At 40.6% G+C, this 22,028-nt stretch overlaps 1 pseudogene; it reads right to left on the reverse strand.

Moving 5' to 3' along the window:
* Positions 1-18,155: 18,155 nt before the first annotated feature.
* Positions 18,156-19,637, reverse strand: LOC148028848 (uncharacterized; annotated as a pseudogene).
* Between the last annotated feature and the right edge of the window lie 2,391 nt (positions 19,638-22,028).

Consider the following 22,028-nt stretch of genomic DNA (forward strand, 5'->3'; position numbering starts at 1 on the left):
CTCCCTTAAAGGAGTCGGATCTATATCCAAAAGTAGTCCATGGGACCTTCATATATGAAGTAGAAGGTTAAAAAAAATTAATGTTCATGGATGTTGATGGTACTACCTGATGGTGGGTATCAATCTTCTAGAAGAGGAGCTATTGGTCCTACATGACCTTCTGAAGAAGAACTTGGATGTGTTTGCATAGTCGTACAAAGATCTGAAAGGGATTGATTCCATGGTGTGCCATCATCACATTGACCTAAAGCCTAATGCCAAGCCTGTGAGGCAAATACACAAGCACATGAATCCAAACTGCTCAGCCCCTAGTGAAAGCAGAATCGCTTAAGCTCCTTAGGCTAAGTTTGTCTATTTACTAACCAATAATGAATGTGTTTTGCCCATCATGCTAGTATCCAAGAAGAATTAAAAGTTGTGAATATGCGTGGAATTTCAAAATCTAAACTCCAAGACTAAGAAGGGTCATTTTTCTATTCCTTTCATAGACCAACTCTTGGACATAGTGGTAAGCCATGAGCTTTATTTTCTCCTGGATACATTCAGGGGATACAACCAAGTCTAAATTGTAGAAGAAGGTCAATCCAAAACAACCTTCACAATAGGGGGAACCTATGCTTATAGAGTGATTCTGTTTGGGCTTTGTAATGCTCTTTCTACCTTCCAATGAGTGATGATGGATACATTGCAAAACCATTTGCATGATTTTATTGAGGTCTACCTAGATGAGTTCTGTGTCTATAGCCTAATATGCAAGCAGTGGGGGGACACATAGAACAATGCTTTGATAGATGTTGAGAGTATGGATCTCTCTCAATGCATCTTTGAAGTCTCTTCAAGAGTTCTTTTGGGGCACATTGTCTTCACACAAGGGATAGCAACAAATCCTACCAAGATTGAGAAGATTACAACTTTAACAGTGCCAACCAACCTCAAATAGATGAGGGGATTCCTCTGCCACATGGGCTATTATAGATGATTCATTGTACAATTTGTAACAAAGGTAGACCCCTTGCACATGCTTGAGAAAAGATGCAGAGTTTGCATGGACCACTGATTGTGACAAAGCATTCGACCCAAAAGTAGTGTCTGATTCACGCATCCATCATGCAGCCTCGTAATTGGATGAAGGAATTCCATGTGCGCATTGATGCATCAATAGAAGGGTTAGGAGCAATCTTACACCAAAAAGGCTTCTCAAAATTAATTCAAACTATTTATTATGAAATCTGAAAAGTAACCAACAGAGAACACAAGTACATAGTGATAGAGCTCAAATACATAGCAATAGTGTTTTCCTTAGAGAAATTTCAACACTACTTGCTGTCTCGATGCATTTCCAATTCTATGTGGAACATGAGGCCCTATCTTTCTTGATAAACAGAGCAAATGTGGAGGGAAGAATGATGAGATGACTCCTTTCTTTTAAGGAGTTCGACTTTGAAGTGGTTACCAAGCTTGGTCACTCCCATGTTCTAACTGATCACTTGTCATGAATCCCTTAGAGTGACGATAAGGGGCAGGTTGACCCTGACCTCCGTGATGTTTCCTTTTTCCTAGTTGAAACTATAACCACACGGTATGCAGACATAACAAACCTCTTGACTACTCAACAATATCCACTTGGTATCTTCAACCATGAAAAGAAGAATCTTCTGTGGAATCAATCCCCTACACCTTGTTAGGTGGTGCTCTATACAAGAAAGGCAAGGATGAAGAATTGTAAAGATGTATTGTAGGAGATGATCTTGGAATAAACTGAAAGCATGCCATGATGGGCCTTGTGAAGGACACTTTGTAGAAGAAGTGACTGTTAGAAAGGCCTTACTTGCAAGATATTGGTAGCCGACCCTCCATAGGGATGCCTAAGACTACTACAAACATTGTGATGCTTGTCAACAGATGCAAAAGCCTACCAAATCTAATACTATGCTACTACAACCCATTCTTCCTCTAGATCCATTCAAGAAGTAGGGAATTAACTTTGTGAGGCAACTAGAAGAAAGAAGAACATATACATTTTGGTTTGTATGAACTATGTGACGAAGTGGTGTGAAGTCAAATCTCTAAAACGGGATGATGGAAATAGTGTGGCCATGTTTTTGTATGAGAATATCATCATCTATTTTGGCAATCCCTTAGAGCTAGTAAGTGATAAAGGTACTCACTTTCTCAACAAGATTATGGAAGATTTGACAAATCTGTACAAGATCCCCCATCGCAAGTCCACATCTTCCTACCCCAGAGCCAACGGCCAAGTCAAAGTCACAAATCACATCCTCTACTCGATCCTAACAAGGATGATTGTTGCACATCGCCGTAATTTGGACGATCGACTTATAGAATCCCTCTTGATATACGAAACCTCCCATAAGGCTGCTATAAGACCGATCCCTTTTAGGCTAGTGTATGGCATAAGAGCTGTCTTTCCTGTTGAACTGGAATTTCCCTCTCTACGCATGGCTATCAAAGAGCGCTTGGGAGATGACGAGTCCTTACAACATCGTCTCTTGTACTTGGAATGTTTCGCAAGCTCGACGAAAGGCCTATCATGGTAGCTTCATCAAGCAGAAGGAGTTTAAGAAATGTGAATTAGTCCTTGCTTATGATTCACGTTTTGGCAAGTTTCCAAGCATGCTTCAACAGCATTGGTGCCCTATAAGGTACTTACTGTCAATCCTAATGGCTTTGTTCAGATACAAGCTGTGGACGCCTTTGATGATCCCATCCTAATTAATGGCTATTGCCTAAAGAAGTATTTCTCTCCATGGGAATCTTCACAATCACCACCAATAGCCCTTTTATCCCTTACGCATTGATCTCTAAGGCTTTGCCTATTACTCCTCTTGATAACCTTCCTCCTTATCTTGATGGGGTGGCCTCCTTCTTTTAGCCCCTCACAGCCACCTCCCATTCCTACTTTATTCCCTTTTTATTTGATTTAGCGGAGGTGGTGAGTATGGTTTTGATACATGGTACTCTTTTTATTCTCCTTTTTGAAAAATAACAATAAATAAATAAATATATCGATCATGGGAGAAAAGAACTTCGGTCCCTGTCATGCCAAACTATTCTTCGAGAAAAGGTGGAAACACCCTCAAGAGTAGGGAAAAAGAAAAAAAAAAGGAGAAAAAACAATATCAAAATTTTTATGGGAGAAAAGGAAGAAATTTATTGTCGTAACATTCCTCATTCTAAGAAATGGTGGTATACACCCTTGGACGGGAAGCTAGCTGTGGAAAAGGTGGCAACACCCCGCAATCCAAGATAGTCAAATCCTTAGTCAACCTTCTAGGATGTAGTTTCAAAGATTCCTCCCTTGGTGCATTGTATACTGCAACTTTCTCAGTGCATTTGACTCCTACAATAGATGACATTTCCAATATGCAATCCAAGTACCAAATTGGGGATGCCATGTTGGATAACTATGATCTGGCGAGTTGTGGTACCTCTCTTGCTGATGACTATGATTCTTTACACATCAACGATGATTCACCTCAACCATCTACAAATCGAGCCAAGTTTTTCTAACCACCCTACCCCTAATGTTTACAAGTATCTGTCCTATTTTAAGTGTGGCAATATTAGAGTCTAGTTTTTTTATCAAGTCCTAGGTTCTTGTTGCTTTATACCCCCTCCTCCGTAAGGTCTTAAGTGTGGGCACATATCCTTGCACGTCTATTTTGTATACCCTCATGAAAATGCCCCTATTTGATCATACATGTATACCATGTCCTAAATTTACTCTAATGGGATCCCTTCCCTACCCATCCATTCTCTTTTCACCTCATCTTGGGGGCTGTTCCTTATCCATTTGTCTTTATCGTTTGTTTTGTTACTTTTCTATATGAACCCATCCTATGTTCCTTGAAATCCATATCCCACTTTATAGCCATGTTCATCCCTTCGAATTAGTCACTTTTCCTCTTTATGGATCCCTTAACTTTGAGCAATAGTTCATGAGCTTGAAGCATTTTACATTATTAGGCCGTGTTTCTATACAAACACTCCTTTTTTGCATCCGAAATGCACTTTGATGTGATAACCCTAATCTTCCCCTTTCTTTAATAATTTTTTTTCAATCTCTCTTTGTGTTGCATGGATTGGTTGTTATTTATTTTTGTGTATTTGCGGCTTATTTTTAGGTAATTTGTTTATTTTTTCCATGTGAACATTTTTTTTCATCACCATGATGTTCTGTTTAGACAACCTTGAGCTCTTATTTCCCTTGGACATGTTTCCTTTTTTCTTCCCCTCGTTTCGACCATCTAATTTTTTGTTGTTAATTTTTAATTGTGTTTCCTTACGTATTTTTTCTCTTTTTCAATGTCAATGCACCCTTCTTGCATTAGATTTGGGTTTTGCCCTGATAGCCTTGTTATCCACCATTCCTCGTCTATTTTTCCTTTTTGTTGCCCCTTGTTCCAACTTACGGATTGTTTGTAATTAAATTTTGTTTGATCTTACATGTGTGTTTTTACTATTTTTTCCATATGAAAGGGTCCTATTCTCATCGAAACTATAGTCTAACATGATACCCCTTTCTGACTTATCATTACAGATGATTTTACTTCTTTTTGCATTTCGTTCTGATGACTAACGGATTTTGTGGAATTAATTTTTGTGTGATTTCTTGTGGTTGATTTTTCATCTTTTTCCATGTGAACCCCCCTATTTGCTGCCAACTGCAACAAAGGCATTTTCCATGCCAGTCCCCCAATCGACCTACCCAATTTTACCTTTTATGGCATCTTCATCCAATGCCTAGATCTCTTTGAATTAATTTTCTTGTTTACTTTTTGCATTTTTGCCCCCCATGTGTCACATAAACTACATATTTTTGCCTTGAAACACGTGTCCAACTTTCACCATGTGGCGCTTCATTGCCCTGATTCTCACACATCCCAAGTATTCCCATCAATGCAAATTCTTTTACTCGCCGCCCACATTTGTGCATTGGACTGGGGGGCATGCTTTACATCTTTTTTAAATAATAATAATAAAAAATTAAAAACAAAAAAACAATCCCACCCTCCCAACCGTCTCCTTGTCTCTCTCTCTCTCTCTCTCTCTCTCTCTCTCTATGCATGCTCTCCCTATCTCCTCCTTACCTCCTTCCTCCTTTTTCTCCATTCCTCCCTACCTCCTCCTTTCTCCCTCCCTCCCTCCTCCTCCCTCCCTCTCTTTGCCCTTCCTCCTTCCTCCTTCCTCCTCCTTCTCCCCTCCTCCTACCTCCCTCCCCTTCTCCCTTTGGTCTCCCGCTGCTTGCGTCACCACCGTCGTTTTCCAGGCTCATCTTCGCTACCTGCTACTGTTGCCCCCCAGTGCTCCTCACTGCCTGCCCATTTGTAGTGCCTTCTCCTCACTGCGTCACCTCCACCACTAGCCTCCTCCTTCCCTCCTACATCTTCTGTCCTTGCCTCCCTGCGCGCCCTTTTACCTACTGCATTCCCTCCCCTACCCCACCCGTCTCTTGCCCCTCTTACCCTTCCCTCCCCTACCCCACCTGTCTCTCATTCCTCCTACCCTTCCCTCCCCTACGGTGCTCATCCCCCTCCTGCTCGCCCACCTAATTATAACCCCAACCCCCAATTACCCTCCTAAACCCTTAATCCCCCCGACTCCCAATTACCCCCCAAACCTTACCCCCCCACTCCTTTAATCCCACCCCCCCTAAAACCTTAACCCTACCCCTAATCCCATTCCCCAAAACCTTAATCCCCTCCAACCTTAATTACCCCTTCCCCTAAAAATTTATTCCCCCTCCATGGTGCGTCTGCTCTCTCCATTGTGTGCTCGTCTTCTCCAACGTGCACTCGCTTGTCTATCGGCTACATCATGCTCGTTCACGTACGAGTTAGTGCTCCTCTAGTTCTGTGTGTTTGTGCTTGTGCCTGTTCAAGCATGGTGTTTTCATGTTCATGACTGTGTGACATGTTAACAATCATTCTTACCTGTAAGAACGTGTGTGCAGTCTTCTTAGCGTAGTGGTGAGCTTGCAGCTATTCATACATAGTCAAAACACAGTTCGTGCTTGAGTACCCTATTCTCGACATTTTAAAATCTTGAAAAAGCCCTAAAAATATTTAAAAATGAAAAAATAAGTAAAAATTAAAATTAAATGAAAAAACTGCCAAAATAACTGATAAAAGCTAAAAAGTTTCTAATACTTTTTAATAATTTTCCATCAAGTGAAAAATTGTTAATCAAGATCGATAAACATAAATCAACTTCAAAAAATTTTAAATTTCATAAAAAATCAATGAAATCCTTAGAAAATCATAAAATTAGAGAAAACAATGTCAAAAAATTCCAAAAAAATTCTTTCATAATTATGACACAATGATATGAGTTGAAACCATTCAAAAGAAATTGCAAAAATATTTATTTGAATAGGAACTAGCTCCTTAAATGAGCAAATTCTTGAAAATTTCTTTTCAAAATTGAAAAACAGTCAAAAAATTACTAAAATTATAAAAAAAAGTGTATTCTCATGTTCAAATTTGAGCCAACATTTTGCTAATTGAAATGAATGAAAAATAACAATGAAACACAACCATGCCAAAACAACATAAAAGGGAAAATAAAAATAAATAAAAACCTCCAAAAGAAAAAAACCCAAACACAACTCAACACAACGTGGTTCTAATTGCTACAATCCATGGATACATATCTTGTTGATCTAAATTTTTCATTTGAAAAATGTTAAAAAAGCCTAAAACAAAACCACCCAATTACATTGAAAAAGTTTAGATATGGTGTTTTGGTAACTCTTTTCTTATGATATCCCTTTTCCAACTACTTGGATTGCTTTTTGGATTGTGTTGTGGTTGTAGTTTTTTCCATCATGTCACTTGTTGAGGGTGCAGTTAGATTCATTGCATTCACACCCCCTCCAAGTATCCCATTTCTCTCCTTATTTTATTTTTTGCACCAAACATCATAATTATTTGCTAAAAGAAGCCAGTTGACTTTGATTGGGGTTGAGGATACAGTGTGATTTGATTATATTTTATTTGGATTTCTTAATATGGGGATATTGGGTGCTTATTTATATGCATAGCATGAAGCTTTTGATCTTATAAGTGGAGAGGTCATGACAAAAATTTTCACGATGTGGATTGCTTGGGGTAGTCAGTTAGTCATCGGTCAAGTCCATGTGAGTTTTTTATTGTTGATACCTTATCTACTATTGTTTGGGTGTTTTGCAGGTTTTTCTTACGATTGTCTGTGTGTGAGTGTCATGCGTGTGTGTGTGAACCATCTAAATGATGGCACCTCCCATACTCCTCCCCTAGTCCAGTATGTTCCCTTGGTGTTACATGATTATTCATTGTTACTAGATTCGAACCTTATTACCAAGGCTAAGTTATCCAAATTTGGACACTTTCACTGCCACTTGTCCTAGCTGACTCTCACATGTGTAATCAGTCCTAACTTCTTACAACAAAAGGTTTGGCTTTTCTCATGGTACAGTTATCCTCATGATGTCTAAGAGCCTGCACAAAGCTCTTTCTTTACCATATTGTGGGAAACCTTTTCCTACTACCCATCAACCATTCTCTAATGAGGATACTTTGAAGATGTTACAAAAGTAGACCTAGGATGTCTTGGATCCTAAGCGGGTTATCACTACTTGAGGAGTTAGTGTATCCATGATTTCCAATCCTTTTCTGGAAACAGTTGTACCAGTTCCTTCAAGATAGATTTATGCATGCCAAAACCCCTTCTAATTATCTTTTGAAGGAGTTATTTACAACTTTTCGCATGGTGCTGAAAAGTTTAACCATTGATTGGAGTTCATATCTCCTGGCTAAAATAAGCCATGATGGGTAATGTGACAAATGTCACGTTTGGAACTTACCTTTATGTTTTCCTGACATATGCTGTCCCTATGAAGGAAATTTCCACACTACAAGTTGATCCTCCAAGGGTTTCTCCTCCTATTGAAGATGATGATGTTATCACATTAAGGATGCTCTAGCCTTTTCCCAAGAAACATTTTCTAACCTCTATACATAGATGGAGTAATAGACTAAGGTCATTAATGGTCAAAAAGAGGATATCTCTACTTTACAAGCTTAGTTTGGCAAAGACTAAATCTCAACTTGTCGTTGTGACTAAGGAGAGGGATAGGTTGTTGAAGGAGGTTCAAGAACTAAAAGCTTTGATAGCTACTAGGACAGAAAAGCTCAAATCAACTACAACTATTCTAGACCAAAGCAATACTCAGATTCAACAACACAAGGAACAATTGGCTCAGCCTTGTTCTACTTCACATAGTCGTTTTGTGCAGCAGCTAATTTCTTCCTTATCCCTTGTAGATTTAGCTGTCCTTCAAAGAAATGCCACATTATGACCTTTATTCCAAGCCAAGGTGAAAAGGCTTCGGTCAAAAATGGACTTGTTGTGGTTTTCATTTGAGTAGTTCTAGGAGTTTGTTCCTCCAAATCAATCATTCTTTGTGAATTATCAGCAATATAAGTTAGCATTTTATACTAAGCTTTCCACAATGCATTTGCGTCTTCCAAAGGACAATTGGAGTGGAGCTTGGTCTTTTGATTTGTTGATTAAAGTGGTCATAACAATTTTTGATGATTCTGTGACTATATATACCATGCTTATTTCTTACATATACTTAGGAGGTGACTTATTGATCCCAGATGATGAAAACTTGGCTTGTTATGTGGGGGATGTAGTATTACAAGCTATTTTGTATGTTAGAAATTTGGAGTTGCAAATAAATTAGATATTCTAGACATATTTCTCCAAAGTGGCTGATTTCCCTGAAACTTCTTGGCATACCATGATTGATTCTGTGATTTTGAATTAGTGTCAAAACAAGGCCTCTGCTCATGTGTAAAATACTCGCAGACCTAAGTCAGTGTGTTCTTTATCTTATCATCAAAAAATGGTCCATAGATATGAAACCTATCTTTCACTTTATAAATCTAATCCATAGGTTATTTTACCCCTTCTATTTCAACCTCAAGGTGCTCCTTAGATCCCTATTTTCACTCATTGTTCTTTTATTGAGGGTTGTGTTTTTCCCCCTCCTCCTTCTTGTCCTTCCCCATTCCATGTTAACCCTCAGACGAGAACAAGGTGGAAGATCCAAGAAATCTAAAGCAAAAGACAAGGCCAAGGCAAAAGTGGAATGGAGGACAAAGGCACGCCGAGAAAAATTGAGAAACACAAGAAGTTTGAAAAAGTCCTAAATCAAGAAGAGGTGTCATAAGAAAAAGCACAAGTCAATACTTTTGTAAAAGAGTGCAAGGTGCACCATGATTTATTTTAAGAGTGCCAAGCTCTGACCTGTGCAAATTGTAATAGATGGGGATGGTAGGAAGGAAGCTAGGAAGATAGGAGAACAATGGAAAAAAGGGCCTAAGCTATGGCCGGCCATGTAAAAAGGGGATGACTGCCCAAGGGAAAGAGGGTTTTGTATATCAAGTTCAAAAAGTGAATGAGAGCTTATTCTTTGGTGTGTGGCAAAGTAGACTCTTCTTTTTCTTCTCTACCTCTCTTCCCTTGCTTGCTTGTGAGTGCTTGAGGGAGGGAGTGTGAGTGAGTGAGGGAGTGAGTGTGAGAGAGTGAGAGATATTGGAGGTGAAGCTCTTCACCATATCCTCTCTTCTTTATCTCTTCTTCTCTCTTGTCTCGCGCATGGCTATTGAGGATGGAGCTTGGAGGAAGAGGCTTGAGGATGCTTGATCTTGTATCATGAATCATGGAGCTATCAGAGTGCTTGAGAGAGGAAGCAACTCAATCGGGCATCAATGTAAGCTCACTACACTCGTAGAGAGGGATAGTGCATCGGCTATATAAGAGGTAGCCATTAGTGCTCACTTGAAAGGCTTACAATAAGCGGTCTGTGGGTCTTGGCAGTTGAGCTTGTGCTCACCTCTACATTTTGGTTCCATTTTCAAGAAAATGGATTCAAGCTTGAGCACTTGCATGCTTCAAATCAAGCATCAAAGTAAGGGTTTCATCCCCAAAATTGGAGCTTGAGATAGATAAGAGGTTTTGAGTCTTTAATCCATGCTACAAGTAAGTATTTTTTATTTTGGATGATTAGTTGAGTAGGAGAAATCTGTTCAGTGCTTTGCTTTTGATTCTTGTTGCATTTAGAGTTTGATTTTTCCAAAAAAAATTGAAAATTGGACCAGACCACCTAGACACCGACTGTACGAACATCCGAAGACCATACAAATGCTCGAGAAGCCTTTTTGGCACAAGGAACAAAGGGATAAGTGAGACTCGGGCGGCATAGAGGCAACACTAGTCGACCATCTAGTGATCTAGCTTGATAGCAACATCTATTGGAGTCTTAAAGCACTAACAAATCATGACTGAGTGGAGGGAACAGAGAGAACCCTATAAACCAGTCGGGATGGTAAAAAACGGAGCCAAAAACGGAGCATAGAAGCCTATTAGTCTAAACCCACGACGTGAGTGCTAGAGTTGTCTAGGCACTTGTCTTCTCACTCACTCTCAATTCCAGTCCTCAAAGCACAAATGAGGAAAGCTAAAAGCTTGATTTTTCATAGTCCATAGAAAAGAGCACACATGCGCACACATGCATAGAGTGAGGGTCAGTTGAGGATTGGTTGTAATTAACAAAGGAACACAATCAAACTTAAGAACTTGAAGAAACCCACTAGTAAGAGAAGACCCAAAGACATAGAAGGGCGATTGAATCCCCAAAAGTAGGACCAAGTGGTGAACATGGTCAAAAATCTAAACGCAACAAGGACAGACAATACTATGGAAGTGGATCTACTCGGCCTTATCGACTTGATTGAAAACTTGGCAGAACAGGAAGTCCTAGATATGGAAGAGGGAAGCTCAAGTTGTAGAAGCAATGAGGAGCTTAACTTAGGAGACTTTCCTGAGGTTGTCCAACAGTTAGTGAGAAAATACAATGCTCAAACCCAGCTAGAGTATCGCAGCAGACTTGTAGAGGACATCATAGTAGATCTTGAGGAGGTGAGGAAGCTGGCACGTAGGGCTCTGCAAGGCCTAGTTGCCTACAACCATGACCAACAAACTAGGAGTTTGCACCAGAGCTTAGAAATGTGAGAGATTCAAAGAGTGCTAGCCCTAGCAGGCAGAAACTAGTCAGAGAGTGAGAGGGCACTAGATGGAGACCTCACATTGAGCGAACTTCCGACGAAGCGACTGCTAGATAACATGGTAGTAGAGCATAGCATTGCAGTATTAGCAACATCATTGATAGCAAGGTTAGAAGTTAACCAAGGCTCTAAGAGCCAATCAAAAATTTTTAAGGTGGCGAAGCAACTAGACATATACTAAACCCATACAGCTTTGTGGAACAGTTCGACTGAGACCAATGGCCTCACCGATCCTACTCAATGCTCCCAAGCCTTCGGACTCAGAGACCTATTCAAACTAAGTACACGAGTTTGGATGCTACAAAGCGTGCCAATTTTTAGTGGCTTGAAAAATCTCCTCATTAAGAGATTTTCTAAACTTGGGTACTCTAACAACCTACTAGTGCAACTCATGAATGTTAAGCAGAGAGAGAGAAAGAGGATATTCGAGATTATGTGACCCAGGTGAGGAGCCTCTTCAAGAGAATCCCAATGGGTGAGAGACCAACTGAAAGAGTGATATCCATGGTATTCATCAGTGGAATACAAAGTGAAGAGCTCTACAAAGCCTTGGTCGGCAACTCGAGCTTGCAGCGAGATGTAGTAAGAAGCTATTAGAGTGGATAACCAGCTCAAGGAAAGAAGCTCCAAATATTTGAATTGAGAAGAGTCGAGTACCAGAGTTCCAAGAGGGCCTCAATGCTAAGTGAAAGAGAAGGCCCAAGCGCGCAGGACATAGGGAAGGGCAGTGGCTTAGGACAGGAGCTAGCAAAGATTAGGATGGACATAACCAAACTACAGGAGATGATGAGATGACCAATGCGGCCACACATTCTATGTGTGCATTGTGGTGGGAACCACTTGCAAGCCAAGTGTCAAGACCCTAGGTCATGACCTTGTGCTAATTGTGGTAGGTTCAGCCATGCCACCATGCACTATAAAACTATTAAAAGAGTAGAGAGAGAGAAAGGGAAAAACTCCATATCCATGAGCCTTTAGGCTCTCAAGCTCATTCCTTCATTTCCACACACTATACTGAAAAGCACACACACACTACAAGATAAAGTGACCTAGTGTAAATGTAGACTAGACTGACTAACTCTAGTTAGGTCACTGACTGACTACTAACCCGACTTATTTAATATAGTCACATGTAGACAGCTGTACAGTAGTAGTAGTAGTAGTAGTAGTAGTAGTAGTAGTAGTAGTAGTAGTAGTAGTAGTAGTAGTACTAGTAGTAGTACTAGTAGTAGTAGTAGTAGTAGTAGTAGTAGTAGTAGTAGTAGTAGTAGTAGTAGTAGTAGTAGTAGTAGTAGTAGTAGTAGTAGTAGTAGTAGTAGTAGTAGTCCATATCCATGAGCCTTCAGGCTCTCAAGCTCATTCCTTCATTTCCACACACTATACTGAAAAGCACACACACACTACAAGATAAAGTGACCTAGTGTAAATGTAGACTAGACTGACTAACTCTAGTTAGGTCACTGACTGACTACTAACCCGACTTATTTAATATAGTCACATGTAGACAGCTGTACAGTAGTAGTAGTAGTAGTAGTAGTAGTAGTAGTAGTAGTAGTAGTAGTAGTAGTAGTAGTAGTAGTAGTAGTAGTAGTAGTAGTAGTAGTAGTAGTAGTAGTAGTAGTAGTAGTAGTAGTAGTAGTAGTAGTAGTAGTAGTAGTAGTAGTAGTAGTAGTAGTAGTAGTAGTAGTAGTAGTGGTGAGAGAGAGAGAGAGAGAGCGAGAGCAGTAGCAGTAGTAGTAGTAGTCCATATCCATGAGCCTTCAGGCTCTCAAGCTCATTCCTTCATTTCCACACACTATACTGAAAAGCACACACACACTACAAGATAAAGTGACCTAGTGTAAATGTAGACTAGACTGACTAACTCTAGTTAGGTCACTGAGTGACTACTAACCCGACTTATTTAATATAGTCACATGTAGACAGTAGTAGTAGTAGTAGTAGTAGTAGTAGTAGTAGTAGTAGTAGTAGTAGTAGTAGTAGTAGTAGTAGTAGTAGTAGTAGTAGTAGTAGTAGTAGTAGTAGTAGTAGTAGTAGTGGTGAGAGAGAGAGAGAGAGCGAGAGCAGTAGCAGTAGTAGTAGTAGTAGAGAGAGATGAGAGAGAGAGAGAGAGAGCGAGAGCAGCAGTAGTAGTAGTAGTAGTAGAGAGAGAGAGAGAGAGAGAGAGAGAGAGTGTGAGTGAGAGAGAGAGAGAGAGCGAGAGCAGTAGCAGTAGTAGTAGTAGTAGAGAGAGAGAGAGAGAGAGAGAGAGAGAGAGAGAGAGAGAGAGAGAGAGAGAGAGAGAGAGAGATATGTTTTGTTAAAGGTGCACCTTGGGTGTGTTCAACACTTTGAGAAGGCGAGTAGTAATAGTGGTGGTGGTGGTGGTGGTGGTGGTAGTAGCAGTAGCAGTAGCAGGTGGTGGTGGTGGTGGTGGTGGTAGTAGTAGTGACAGAGAGAGAGAGAGCGAGAGGTTTTGTTAAAAATGCACCTTTGGTGTGTTCGAGAAGGCAAGTACTAGTAGTACTAGTAGTCCAGTGCAATACCACGGGACGAGAATCACTCCCCGACATAGGGCAGCTACTCCCTCGTCCCCATGCATAGCATATTAGACTTTACATAGTGTAGGCCCTAGGTGGAGACTTTACATACATTAATTTTGTTGATTGAGTTACAAGAGAAAAAATCCCTTCTCAAACAATTTAAGAAAGAAAAAAAGAATGATAACAAAAAAAAAAGTTTGTCATAACATAGACCAAATGGAAAATGATGAAGGCCATGATGTTCAAGATCGTGAGGCGTATCTTAATCAGTGTGTCCCATGTCCTTGCTCTCAATGTAAGTTGGCAATTAGACAAAAATGTCAATTGTATGTGGAACACATACAACGCTTCAGCAAGTTTCAATCAGAGATCATTGATCAGGCGATCTCAGATTTTGAGAAAACGGTAAGAAAAGTGCATATCAATCATGCATTGTATTCACAAACTAATTGAATATCATATACAAAAACATTGGATGTGGCCGTAAAATTTATTACAGGGAGGTGACGTCTCATCCCAAGGAGGAGTGCACCCTTTGTGGCTAGTTAGAAGAGTTTGTGGGTGTGTGATGGATGGAGTGCTTGAGCCAATCCACGACTTGGAAGGTATTACCCAATCTATACCATCAATACTAGAGGAGGCAGGCAGCCTTCTAGAATTCTCCACAATCTCGGAGCCTACGATGGAGGCAACGATGGATGCATTGATGCCCATGGATGTCGAGACATCTGATCTGCTTAGAGAGGAAGCATCCATACCATTATATGATGGGTGCCGAGTATCTCTCCTGAAGACATTGCCTACACTCCTAAGTGCGCAAGCAAAATATGGGTGGAGTGATGCGAGTGTGACTGAGTTATTCACGTATCTTCTATATACACTTCCTTGATTTCTTTTCAGCACCATCATAAAAAGAAAATGTGTTTTTTCAAGGTGTTTTATGATTTTTTGTAAGGTTACTAAAGCATCATATATTACCACTTGCAAATACCATGCCTGAGTCTCCTGATGATGTGCGACATGTTTTAAAAAAGCTTGACATGGACTACAATAGCATCCATGCGTGTGTCAACAATTGTTTACTGTTTCAAGGAGAGTACAAGACTATGGAGACATATCCAAAGTGTGGTGCTCATAGGTATCGACAAGACTTGCAAGGCAAACCAGCCCTCAAAAAGTTCTTAGATACTTTTCACTTATTCCTAATATACATCACATATTTCATATGTTCGACATGGTGAGCTTGACAATGTAGCATGCGTAGAATAGATCCACAAATGATGGAGTCCAACAAATATCAGTGGATTCACGTGCATGGAGCTACATTGACTCTACCTTTCTAGGCTTTGCCCGAGAGCCAAGGAATCTTTGGCTTGGTCTTGCTATGAATGGCATGACCCCATTCGGTTTGCGCTCAACTTCTTATAGTGTGTGGCATGTAGTCCTTGTTAACTACAACATCCCTCCATGGATTTCTATGAAGAAAGGATGCCTCATCCTTAGCTTGCTCATTCCCTGCTGCTACAAAGTCAAGAATATGGACATGTATCTTCCTCCATTAGTCAATGAGCTTAACATTTTGTAGGAGGAGGGGGTCACCGTAAAAGATATGAGCAAGTGCAATGGTCAACAGTACGCCAATATTCGAGCCATTCTCATGTGGACCATGCATGGAATTTTGGGATTTGGAGAGTGCTCAAGTAAGTAGGCTTTCGTTCTTGGTAATATCTATCATAGCTCGTTCAAGTTTGTATTCACTGGATAGAAGTATTGGGACATGTTTGGTTACCTCAGGTTATCATGCATGTTCATTGTGTGGGCCACAGTTAGACTCTCGAAGGTCACAAACCATGAAGAAGATGGTATATCAAGGACATGTTGCTTTCTTGCTGGAGGGTCATAATTTGAGGGAAGGTTTTCTTGGACAATCTCCAGCATCAATGAATGCCCAAAGCTAGTACGAGCAAAAAATGCTCCACATGGAGTCACATCCAAATGAAATGCAATGTTTTTTAGTTTTTTACGAGTTTTCGTATTGGAACCACTTATAGATCAACCACTTGCTAGATCCCATGCATATTTTCAAGAATGTGGGTAGCTTACTATGAGACCACATCACACGAAAGAGAGACATTGCAAGGGTACGAATGGATTTGAAGGAGGTAGGCAAGATGTAGGCACTTTGAGTGTTGATGGTTGCTTGTAGCTACCTCGCACTCCTTGGGTTTTTGTCCACTAAAGAAGAGCTCTTTGTGAAGCAAATTATCAAGTCTATCTGCACTTCGACATGTATGATGCATTCTCTCAAGTCCGGATTTTCTAAAGAAGACCAATTATCAGGGCTAAAATTACATGATTGGCATAAGATATGTCAGGTTTTTACTACAAATGGATTGTAAGTGGCCTGCATATTTTGCTATTTGGAGTGTAGTCATTGTTCATAATGCTTCTTCATTTATGGCAATTTGTACTACCGATCGTGATCACAGGATGCCTTACTTCAAAAATATGCAGCGCGATTTACAAGTCGTCAAATTTAGTGCAATGGATCTCACAAAAGGAGATCAGGAAATCCTCTATTGAATCTATAAGGCACGAAGCAGTGGAGACAGTCTATCTCTTTGAGAAGTACTTGCCCACCAGCATGCTCATGATAAAAACCCACCTTGTGATGTATCTTGTAGGTGAACTTGAGATTGTTGGACCTATCCATACACGATGGATGTTCTTCTTGGAATGCTTCATGACAACCGTGAAAGCTTTGTGTGACAATGAGCTCAACCAGAAGGTAGTATGGCTGAAGGTTGGTTGGTGTCTGAAGCGTTAGTGCATATTTCACAGTGGCTACCAACGGTGGATTCAGTCAATAGTATGTTATGGTTGCTACAGGACGATGATAGATTGACCAGAGGTGTGGTCGTTGAAAATGGGTGGAAAAAAGAGTGGATGCTGCAATGGAGGAGAAAGTGAATCAATTTTGTATGTTGCACCATGCCTCCATGGAGACGTGGCTTGCTAGGTATGAGCAAGCCAAGAAAGATTGGGAAGAAGTGCGATCTAAATTTTGACGTAGTATGAACCATTGATCAATTTGATATCCCGAGGGCATGAAGAAGATGCTGTGGTTTATGTCAACGTGATGGTTGCATGGAGCTTTGAGCACAGCGTCTCGCGAAGAGGTAGAGGTCTCAACTAAGGAGTGTGAATTCTCGAGGGGATGTAGTCTAAAGGTGACAACATGTTTAGGGTTTGTTGTATCTGGATTTTATATGCAACAATTAATTGACTCTTTCAATGTATAGTACAAAATATATAGTGTGGGGTGGTTGCATGGGTTGCATTTTTGCATGGAGCATATCAACAAAATATGCTCCACAACAGATTGTGGAATCATGGCAAAGTTCGAGCAAGAGAGCTGATGATGAGCAACATATCCAAACACCGTTATAGATGAGATGGAGTATTTTGGAAATTGGCAAAGTATTATCACGGTGGATTACCATAGCTTCTTCCTAATTCTATTCGATGTGCAGTGGTTCAAAGTGGTATTTGAAGGAGCTGGGGCAATAGTTCAACGAGGCCCATCTTGATTTCTCGAAACAGATTCTCAAAAAAGATGGATGGATTTGCGTGAAACATTTGTATTGCCGGCCGATTGTGAACAGGTGCATGAACCCATTTTTTTAAAATTTTTATTGCAATATGGTACATGTCACAAAAGTTAAATCTCTCTTGTACGTTGTCGTAGATTTCGTGTAAGGGCTGCTGAACACGGAGTTCAAGTTGCAACAAGGAAAGAGGCTAACAAGAAGAATTCGAATTTTTGATGCCAAAATTCACTATATTCCTTGCCAAGTAAATTACATGAGGTCCATGTTCAAAAAAATCTATAGTATCTCATAATCTGTTTTGCATTCAGGTGTATGAAGTCAATTTTGCCATTGACACATAGACTTGAAGAGTTTTGCTGGAAAGAGTTCTGCTGGGCAGCAATTCTGAACCTTTTCTCGATCTAATCAATGAGCAATCAACCCATAAGTCTACCCAACATTCAGCATCAGTTCAAGACTGTTCTCAGCATTCAAATTTCAGCAAGAGATTGCCACAAGAGAAGACAATAGCAGTGGACAGCAAAGAAGGCAACACCTTCAACGGAATTAAGACTGAAGAGGGAAATGGGTTGTGGTTATATATCTCTGTGCAAACGAAGATGATGGCTCTTGGTGGAAACTTAGAGTTAGCCATGTCTTGCCATGAGCAAATTGCAGCTCCAAGTCACAGCTTTCCTTGTCTGAACTTCATCTTGGGGTCTTCCAGAACATTGAGTAGGTCAGAAGATACCGGCAGTGATCTTGTTGACTTGTTTTAAACAAGTTCCAGGAGTGATGCACCAGCCTTGGCATATGGAAGAGACAGAGAGAAAAGAATCGGTTGCTGAAGTAGACTAGTGATAGCCTTCACAAGAGATTCCTCATTCAAGTCTTCCAAGATCAGGTTTCTACCCAGTTTGTGCCTCTGTCCATGCTTTCACAATAGTTCTTTTCATATCTTCATCACCTTCTTCATACATGTTCTTTATCATGTCCATCAGTCCAGCCATGAGATCCTTGTCAGCTTCCAACTTAAGCTTCAGCTTGTCTTCCTTGAAGTGCAGATCAGGCCAATTGCCCTTGTCAGCCTTCTTGAATGTGATTATGATTCGATTGGGATTGACAACACTAGTACACTTCTCAGGTAATATAGGTTTGCTTAATTTGGATACACCACACCGATAATTTTTGCCAGACACATCATGAATCTTGACATCAAAAGAAGTAGACTTGAAATCTATGATAACATTTTCCTGGGAAGCCCCTTCAAGGAAAATATATATCTTCACTGTCTCAGCGTCTTAATCCCAACTGAAGCTAGACAAGGTTGTGTATCGAATTTACGGTGTTGATGGGACCTTAAGGAGGGGTACAGGTGTTGAGTGATTAGATGAAATCGCAGCCTGCAGACTTTCGACCACATGGATCTCAATAGCAGGACCGCAGATCAGAAGAAAAATCAGCAACAAAGTATCGATGTCAAGAGTAGAAGCATCTCCCGCTTTTTATCAGGAGTAATGTGTGGATGAAACAATTGTGATCAACAGTCCCGGATCCGTCCATACTTTTGAAGTAATGACCAACGAACTGTTTGTGTAGGATGAGCTGTTAAAACCAAGTCCACTGATTGGTTTATCAAAGCCTCATAAATCTGCTTTAGCGTCTTTCTCCTCCTGTTTTCTGGTTGTTGACATTGTCTCCTGAGACGGTGAAGAAAGCCAAGGGATCCCTGCCATGTCTGCATCCCACACAGAGGAACCGGAATAGCCGTCTTCAGGTCGCCACTCCACGAAGGATGAAAAACTGTTTTCAAAATAAAGCGGCAGACTCTATATTTTCTGGACACTTTCCCCGTTTCCTCCACAAGCAAAAAAAGTCCGCCAAACTTTTAGTCCCATTATCATATAAAGTGACGGCCCCCAGGAAAAGCTTCTTCCCTCTAATATTAGCACATCTTCTTTTTCTCTTTCGACAAGTGCTGTTTTTACATTCCCTTCCCCCTCAAATAGTAGGCATGAGTGATTTTATGCATTCAGCATGCAGACAAGAGAACTTGGGTCTGGGGACACACCCTCTTCTTGCATCTACTCAAAACAGTCCAACACATTTCCAATCTGCCCATGTAAATCATAGCCTGTGATAAGGGCATTCCAAGTTATTGCATTCCGGACAAGAAGCTCATCCAACACTCCCTGTGCTTTGCCAAATGCACCACACTTGGCATACATATCCACCACAGCAGTCCCAAGCAGAATATCACTTTGCAACCAACCTAGTCTGACAATTTCATCATGAACTTGTTGACCTTTGGCAAGTGCTCCTATGTCAGCACATGCTTTCAAGGCGTAGATAAATGAGACTGCATTGGGAGAGTGACCCTCAGATTGCATCTTATCAAATAACTTTAGTGCTTCTTCACCTGGTCCATGCTGTGCATACCCAGCAATAAGTGCATTCCAAGAGACTACATCTCAACAAGGAAACCCGTCCAACACTCCTTGAGCTTTTCCCATTGCACATGATATTCCTGAATTTACACCTTTGTCTTCATAGCTTAAATGTCAGCTTCTATAAAGCTTTCTTTGATTCCACGGTATCCTGCACTTTTCTTGGAGTTCATCATTAAAATTATCAGCTTGATAATGTCCTTTGGCATCAGTTTTTCATATTTTTCTAACACACACACATCATGCATCCAAACAAAATCATATACATGCACTAAGGGAATATATACATTGGATGCGGATTATCGAAATGCATCACACAAACAATGAATCACACACAGAAAATAACACAAATGCACAACAAAAGAAATGGAGGTGTATACGACTCGGATGCGCAGCAGCACGACATCCACCCCCTCTAAACCTGCACATCCTCCGGATGTGCCAACTATCCAGGATCATTCAAGTCCACAAACAGGTCAAGTCCATCTTCTGTTTCTAGTAGACCTGTTTCTCCATTAGCTTCATCATTTATGTTCTCTGCTTTTTCTGCTTGTCTTTCTTCTACCTGCTCTTCTTCTGTCAACACTTCAAGTGCATATTCTTCATCTTCTCTTCTCTTGAAAATCTTGACTCGTTTTCCAGCAATGGGCACCCTCAATACTGTTTCATCTAATTCAGCCAACTCATAGGTACCATTGTCAAAAACCTGTTTCACTTCATACGGTCCAAACCATCTTTGAACCATTTTTCTCATGCTACTATGCTGATTTTCTAGATACTGTCGTAGACTAGAACCCAATCTCCTTCTTTTATGGCTCTAGGCCTCAAGTGATGCCTTAAATCAAACCTGTCCTTATTTCTGAGACAGGCTGCCTTCAAACGATTAACTGCTAGCTGCACATCTTCTGTCCTTCTCTCTAGTTGACGAATCCGAAGAGCTAGAAGCTCTTCCCTTGATAAATTCTCATGCCACGGAAGAACACTCCAAGTGAGAGCACAAATTTCTGTAGGCATGACAGGTTTTTGCCCATTCATCAACTCTGCAGGCATGCATCCAGTAGTCACAGTATGTGTAGAGCGATCAGCCCACAACACAAAAGGTAGTAATCTCGGCCAATCCCCAATCCGACCTCTACAAGCTTTTGCCAATGCTTTAACTATCGGCGGATGTCCTCTTTCACTCTTGCCATTTCCCTCTGGATTATAGGCAGTAGTAAGAGCCAATTTAATCCCAAGCCGTGAAAAGAATTCTCTAGCTTCATCTGCATCTAGCTCTCCACGATCAGCTGTAATCTTGCCTATACATCCATACCTGCAAAATATTTATTCCAACAAGAATTTACATACTGTAGTGGTGGTCTTCGTCCGCAAAGATCTGCCTTCAACATAGTTTGTAAGATCCTCCCTAGCTAAGACAAGATATCTCATCTGCCAAAGTCCCACTGGCAAAGTAACCAAGTCTACCACCCACTTATAATGCATACATAGTGGATAAGTCGGATGCAACTCATCACGATGTCGCACTAAAGAGTAAAGCTGGAAGTCCCTGCAAGTCTCCACAAAATGAGAGACATCTTTATACATCCCTTTCCACCAGTATCTTTCTTTGATTTTCTCATAGGTAGCCCACACACCTCTATGACCAGCCCATGAACTCTCATGAAACTCTCGCATAATCTGTATCTGCATCGCTATATCACAAACTACTCTCAAGGGCAAGCCTCCTCTCTTCTTTGGATGCTTCCAAAGAAAACCATCTTTCAAGAAATACCCATAAGCCTTCCTTCTGATTTTCTTGAATTCATCATCTGTCCAATCAGCTCTTCGAGTCAATGAACTTAGATACTGTCCAATTTGCAGCCACTCGACAACATAAAGTTCTTCAATAAAGGCTTCAACAGTAGATACATGACAATCATGAACAAGGACAGAAGCAGCAAATTCTGTTTCATCATCTTCTGCAAGCATTGACTCCTCATCCTCATATCTCGCTCTAGATAGCATGTCAGCAACTGGATTATCTTTCCCTGCTATGTGTCGAAATTCTGGATTCAATGATTTGATATAGGCAATCCACCGAAGCATCGCTATATCTGGAGTCGAGCAACTAGTAATCATACCAAGCAAAGGCAAACAATCTGTTTCCACAACAACTGAAGCTCCAATAAAATACCCTTTGTTACACTTCAGTGCAGTGACTACTTTTGATATGCGGATATCTCCTCTGTCGCTCATTAAGAACTTTAGCTCCAAAGCGGATTGCATACCTATTTCCATCAGCATCATCCTGTCCCATAGTCCAACCTATGCCAATAGGGCTAGTATCAACTGTCA

The sequence above is a fragment of the Lygodium microphyllum genome, chromosome 11 (genome assembly GCF_053477565.2).
Source record: "Lygodium microphyllum isolate KBCC chromosome 11, Lygodium_microphyllum_v1.1.10, whole genome shotgun sequence".
Lineage (NCBI taxonomy): Eukaryota > Viridiplantae > Streptophyta > Polypodiopsida > Schizaeales > Lygodiaceae > Lygodium > Lygodium microphyllum.